The 7,198-nt window shown below is 42.5% G+C and overlaps 1 non-coding gene across 1 annotated transcript; it reads right to left on the bottom strand.

Annotated features, from left to right (window-relative positions):
- Nucleotides 1–430: 430 nt before the first annotated feature.
- Nucleotides 431–505, bottom strand: Trnas-cga (transfer RNA serine (anticodon CGA)). The gene has a single exon. It is a non-coding gene; the product is annotated as a tRNA-Ser (tRNA).
- Nucleotides 506–7,198: the final 6,693 nt, after the last annotated feature.

Below are 7,198 nucleotides of genomic sequence, written 5' to 3' on the forward strand. Positions count from 1 at the left end.
ATTTGCACTTCAATCAAATAGTCTTTCATGAGTAGTCGTTGATTTAGTCATTTATCAAACTATTTAATGATGTAGTCCACACCGGGTATTTAACTGGTAACGAACAGTTTATTGCTATTTTGTCACTAAATACGTATAACTCCGGCACCACATGCACACGGAATAGTTTAGTTAAGTCAGTCCGATTGAGTTATAGTTTCTTGGCAATTACCACATTCCAACACTTTAGCGTAAATGTTTTATCTTCATGCTGTCGTGTACTTGGATCTTACTCAAGACTAATTGCGTGTTTTCTTTCATAGAATGTTCACTTCTCCTTAAGGTCCAACTGATTTCAAGTCAAGTCCAGTGTTCACTAATTCCAGAATGAGATTTTCACTCTGCAGCGGAGTGTGCGCTGATATGAAACTTCCTGGCAGATTAAAACTGTGTGCCAGGCCGAGATTCGAACTCGGGACCTTTGCCTTTCGCGGGCAAGTGCTCTACCAACTGAGCTACCCAAGCACGACTCACGCTCTGTCCTCACAGCTTAATTCTGCCAGTACCTCGTCTCCTACCTTCCAAACTTTACAGAAGATCTCCTGCGAGTCCCGAGTCCCGAGTTCGAGTCTCGGACTGGCACACAGTTTTAATCTGCCAGGAAGTTTCGTTCACTAATTCCGTTATTAGATTTCAATTAACCCGTAGTGCACGTTTAATGAGTCTATCTGTTCCTGTCTCAGTTCATAAAATCAGTTTCTTAAGCCATGAATCCCGTCACGCAACAAACACTTCTAAACTCGAAAACAATCTCGTCACGATTCGCAATCTCAATAATTCAGATCAGAACTGCTCTCGTACGTCTGCACTGGATGAGTTCTAGCAAGCGACTTCTTCTGTGGAAGAGCATTGTAGGCGCACTTAATTTCTTCGTTGCGCTTACAACTCTCTTCCACATAAAAGTTATCTCTGATGACATTACTTTGGACTTAACTTTTGAGATATTAATTTCACATTTGTCACATGGATATTTCTCCATTGCTGAAATACGATGTTTCTTCTTTCTCTTTCGCTAGCAAATATGCTCAGTGGTGTACAGTGTAGTTGTTGACAAAACTCTTTCGTGTTAGCTCTTCGGCAAAGATGTTGTAACTGCCAAGATAACTTTCCTTACTTCATGTTCTTTCTTAATTGACTTTAAGGTGGTCATTGGGGCATTTGATTGTTTGAAAGCCTCTCTGCGTGCTGTAATTAGTGTAATCTTGTCCTCACGGTCTCTATGTGAGCCATACGTAGGGACTGGAAATAAATCCCTAGAGTCATCACTTACAGTCGGTTCTTGAAATTTTGTTAGCAGCTCTTCTCGGTACAGTTTACATCTAGCTTTGTGTACGAGTTCAGTTTTCCTCGGCATCTCTGCGATACTCTCCCATGCATCAAACAAACTTGCGACTATTCGTGCTGCCCTTAGTTGTATGCTTTCGATATCCTCTGTTATTACAATGTTGTGTACATCCCACACATGTGAGCAGTATTCTAGAATGCGACACACGAGTGATCAGTAACCAATCTCCTTTGTAGGCTGACTGTGTTTCCCCAGTATTCTACCAATGAACAGAAGTCTACCACCTGCTTTACCCACTGCTGAGCGTATGTGACGATTCCACATCATGTATCTACAAAGTGTTAGATCCACGTTTCCGCATGATTTGACCGATACCATCTGTGACTCATTTATCTTACATTCATAGGATACTATGTCTTTTGAGTTTTGTGAAGCGCACAATTTTACATTTCTGAATATAAAACGCAAGTCGCCAGTGTTTGCACCACTTTGGGTTCTTATCAAAATCTGACGGAAAATTCATGCACCTTCTTTCAGACAGTATTTCATTTCATAGAACTGCGTCTTCTGCAAAAATTCTAAGGATACTCTTAATACTGTTCACAAGGTCATTAAGGCACAGCATGAACAACAACCATCCCAACAATCTTCCTTGGTGCACACCCGAAATTACTTCTAGATCTGATGACAACTCATCATCAAACATAACATGCTCCGTCGTCCATACCAAAAAAATCCTCGGTCCGGTCCCAAATTTCCTTTGATGCCCCACGTGATCGTACTGTTGACAATAAGCGTAGGATCGGTACTCACTCAAATGCTTTTCAAAAATCAAGGAATACTGCATCTACCTTACTGACAGTACAGTAGGTGATGTGATAAAAATGCGAGTTAGATTTCTCATGATCGATGTTTTCGAAAACCATCCTGATTGGCAGGGAGGACGTCATTCTGCTCGAGACGTCTGAGGTCGGAATATGTTCTAAGATTCTACAACAAATCGATGTCAAGGATACTGGACATTAGTTTTATGGATCAATTCTACTAGCCTTCCAGTAAAAGGGTGTGACGGGTGCTTACTTCCAAATACTGGGAACGGTTTTCTGATCGAGGGATCAACGATGGGTTATGGAGACAACTCAACCGCAAATTCAGTATAGGATCTGATAGGGACTCCATTGCGTCCAGGAGCTTTGTTCATCTTTAACGATTTAACCTGTTTCTCAGCACCACTATCCCTAATATTTATTTCACTCATCTTTTCAGTGGTACAAGGATTAAATTTTGGGCAGTTGTCCTGGGTCTATTATTATTTTCCTTAAAACAGTACAGTATTTTTTGTAGAATGCAAGTAACGTCAGTTTTTTTTATAAATTTCTCATTTATTCTTAAATGAGATGTTAATCTATTTGGTTATCCATGGCTCAGTTATTTTTATGATAGATTTGGTTCTTTTTTTATTGGATATCCTGGATAATTTTTTAGGAAAGATACTCTCAAATACTGACACACATTTAGTATGGAGTACACTGAATTTTACATTAACATCTCTTTCTGTATATAGCTCATCCCATTCCATCTCTTTTAACTTACTGTGAAGATACTCAAACCTTTTCTTCATTTATAAGCCTCACTACTCTGCATCACGTGCCTCAGATCTACAAGCTGCCATATGGTTTATTTCCATTAACTGTTTAACACGATCGGATAACCCATTAACAATTTGGTATGGGTTACTTGTTTCATACTGTTCAGGGTCTATGAAAACGTTATCTGTTACGGTCCTGATACGTTACCGAAGGTGAATTGGGAAATTCAGTACTGAAGCCAGATCGAAACAGCCAAATAATGATTCCAGTTCATTTTCTTCTCAGAATCGTTTAAAAATTCTACTTTGAATACTCCACAGACCACTAAATGTTTCTTCTCAAAATTGCATCTAGATTTCTGATGAATAGTTCGTAGTTTTCCAGAGAGGTTTGGGGACTGTTAGAGTTTCAAGAGAAGTATAATGCAGTAGCAACTCAAACGCACACGCTTCTAGATTCTGACCCACACAAAAAGTACTTCTATCAACATCTTTTACTTTGTGTTCAACTTTTACGTATGTTGCAACTCTTCCTTTCTCCTTGTTAATTGTAGTCAAAAAATGATGTTAGTCTACAATACCAAATATTGAGCTTCTGTATCCCTGTAGTTGCAAGGCGTTCAAAGAGGTACAGGAAATTTATTACTTCAGAGCTATCCACACGTTGTAGGCGTACAGGAAGAGCATCTACCTTCTTTTTCTGTTCTTAATGTTCTGATGAGACAATTAGTTTTGTCTTTCTGGGAACTATTCTGTTGTAATTCTTTCCAGATTGTCAGAATCTAAGCTGACAACAACCTAAAAGAATTTGTTCCTCTGGCTCCAGTAACTATAGGAATTCAACCTCGTATACATGTAGCCCCGTCACACTTCCTGCAATATGCTCAACTAACAGTCATGACCCCTTCAAGTAACGTACTGGCTATCATTTGCTTATCTTGATCTCACTCTTGCAGCCTCAGGTACATCACAGATATGAGACTCTGATTCAGCAAAAGCAAGCCACTCAGCTCTTTGTTTACTCAGCTGACAGCTGTTTCAAATCAGGACTGGTCATGGCGCTTCAAAACCTCTACAAACCCCACATAACTGTGTGCTCTTGCTTCTCCTATCTCTTCCCTCTCACTTCCAGTGAAATATCCTAAGTTCCTTGCCAGGTTGTTTACTGTTCTTCCTACTGTAAGCACCTGAAGTCATTCATCAAAATCTCTGCAAAAACTTGTATGTTTCTTGCACCTGTCTAAGCTTGATACTAAGTTTCACGATGCCTGTGACATGGTATTCTACATATAGTTTTCCCTGTAGCATTAACCGAAACTCTTCCCATAAATGCGACATAGCAGCAGGAATCAATTACATTCTGTCTTTTCTCGACGTAGCCTTAAAATAGTTCCTAGGTGTCTGCTGTGCAGCACTATGCCCATAAACGTCTTGAGGCTCTTCCTGTTTCAGATAACAAGTCAGGCTGATTGGTAAACGAAATTTGGGATGTGATTTATGAGGTTCTCTCCTTTTGCATGTCACTTGTCACTTTTTCACATTTCCAACTGGCTCTTTACCCGTTCAACCTACGTAACTCAAAATACGCCGTTTGTAATTCTGCCAGAGGATCACAAATCTTCCTTCCCTGTTCTACGATTCTCTTTTCGCGACTGCACAATCTACAAGTTCACCGGAAGGCCTCATCTGCTACTGTACTGGCCTCGCCGCTACAATAGCCCCAATGAAACACCAACCCATAGTTCTGAGATGTTTCTCCCATACTCACTAGCCTATGGCACGTACACCTTTATCCTACATGATGCTACTTCTTGCAGTACGAGGTGCATTCAAGTTCTAAGGCCTCCGATTTTTTTTCTCCGGATTGGAAAGAGATAGAAACATGTGCATTGTTTTAAAATGAGGCTGCGTTCATTGTCAATACGTCCCAGAGATGGCAGCATCGTACGGCAGATGGAATTTTACCGCCAGCGGCGAGAATGAGAACTGTTTTAAATACTTAAAATGGCGACGTTTTCCTTACTTGAACAGTGTGCAATCATTCGTTTTCTGAATTTGCGTGGTGTGAAACCAATTGAAATTCATCAACAGTTGAAGGAGACATGTGGTGATGGAGTTATGGAGGTGTCGAAAGTGCGTTCGTGGGTGCGACTGTTTAATGAAGGCAGAACATCGTGAGACAACAAACCAAAACAACCTCGGGATCGCATGAGCCAGTCTGACGACATGATCGAGAAAGTGGAGAGAATTGTTTTGGGGGATCGCCGGATGACTGTTGGACAGATCGCCTCCAGAGTTGGCATTTCTGTGGGTTCTGTGCACACAATCCTGCATGACGACCTGAAAATGCGAAAAGTGTCATCCAGGTGGGTGCCACGAATGCTGACGGACGACCACACGACTGCCCGTGTGGCACGTTGCCGAGCAATGCTGACGCGCAACGACAGCACGAATAGGACTTTCTTTTTGTTGGTTGTGACAATGGATGAGGCGTGGATGCCATTTTTCAATCCAGAAACAAAGCGCCAGTCAGCTCAATGGAAGCACACAGATTCACCGCCACCAAAAAAGTTTCGGGTAACCGCCAGTGCTGTAAAAATGATGGTGTCCATGTTCTGGGACAGCGAGGGCGTAATCCTTACCCATTGCGTTCCAAAGGGCACTACGGTAATAGGTGCATCCTACGAAAATGTTTTGAAGAACAAATTTCTTCCTGCACTGCAACAAAAACGTCCGGGAAGGGCTGCGCATGTGCTGTTTCACGGAGACAACGCACCCGCACATCGAGTTAACGTTACGCAACAGTTTCTTCGTGATAACAACTTTGAAGTGATTCCTCATGCTCCCTACTCACCTGACCTGGCTCCTAGTGACTTTTGGCTTTTTCCAACAATGAAAGACACTCTCTGTGGCCGTACATTCACCAGCCGTGCTGCTATTGCCTCAGCGATTTTCCAGTGGTCAAAACAGACTCCTAAAGGAGCCTTCGCCGCTGCCATGGAATCATGGCGTCAGCGTTGTGAAAAATGTGTACGTCTGCAGAGCGATTACGTCGAGAAGTAACGCCAGTTTCATCGATTTCGGGTGAGTAGTTAATTAGAAAAAAAAATCGGAGGCCTTAGAACTTGAATGCACCTCGTAAATCGAAAAAAAGCTAACACGTAGTTAAACTGCAGTAAAGTAAGAGACGTGCAGCTAACTTCTAGACGACAGGCGTTGGTAAACACGAGAATGTAAGCACCACACAGATATGCACGGAACGTAATTTTTGGATCGAAACGATTTAGGTCCAATGACTTCCGTATCGCAGATAGGGGTGGAATCTACTCATCGAAAATAATATTGCTGCACAATTGCATTTACCCAAAACGAAACTACCCCGGAATATTATTCCATTTTTGACTTGAATACACTGCTAGCATGCCCCTCTACTCACGAGGGTTTTTACCCTCCACTAGGAAACAAACATGGTATCTGTGAAGAAGTCCATTCGAGAGAAGGCAAGGCGTCTCTACGACAAAGTGGTTGTCCTGCGTGACGCAGTCACTGGCTTGTACCACATCAGTACAACAACACCCCGGTACTGGCACTGCCACCCTGTCCCTCTTACCACCCACGAGGCGTCAGATTCGCACCACGGCTAAAGATAGCCCAATTATGGCCACTCATAAAATGTCTGTCTTGATATGATCACTCGATATTTGACGACCAATATCAGTACCTATGTAGTTGCGTTACCTTTTGCCCACTATCTTGAACTTCCACTGTTCAGAGGGTGGTGTGGGACTTCAAGTCCAGCTGCCACACATTCCAGATCCACTCCAATGATCTCATTGGGATGATGAAATGAAATGAAATGATCGTGTGGCATTGTTGGCCGGGAGGCCCCATCTGCGGAAGTTTGGCCACCGAGTGCAAGACTTTTTTCAGTCGATGCCACATTGGTCGACTTTCGTGCCGGTGATAAGGATGAAAAAATGATGATGAGAACAACACAATGCCCAGTCCACGAGTGGAGAAAATCTCAAATCCGGCCGGGAATCGATCCCGGGGCCTGCGGCGTGGGAGGCAAGCACGCTGAAACCTAGCTAAGCAGGCGGACACTGCAATGATGTCATTGTAGGATACAAAAATTTTACCCTTACACCAAGACAGTAAGACCGCCATCCACCGGTGACACAAGACCTTATAAGCCCGCTACAGATTTTGCCGATTATTTCCCTATTTTTATCGTACGATTATCATTGAAGAATATGTGTATGCCTATGCTGGCGCTGGTTTCGTAT

Source organism: Schistocerca cancellata, chromosome 11 (genome assembly GCF_023864275.1).
Source record: "Schistocerca cancellata isolate TAMUIC-IGC-003103 chromosome 11, iqSchCanc2.1, whole genome shotgun sequence".
Classification (NCBI taxonomy): domain Eukaryota; kingdom Metazoa; phylum Arthropoda; class Insecta; order Orthoptera; family Acrididae; genus Schistocerca; species Schistocerca cancellata.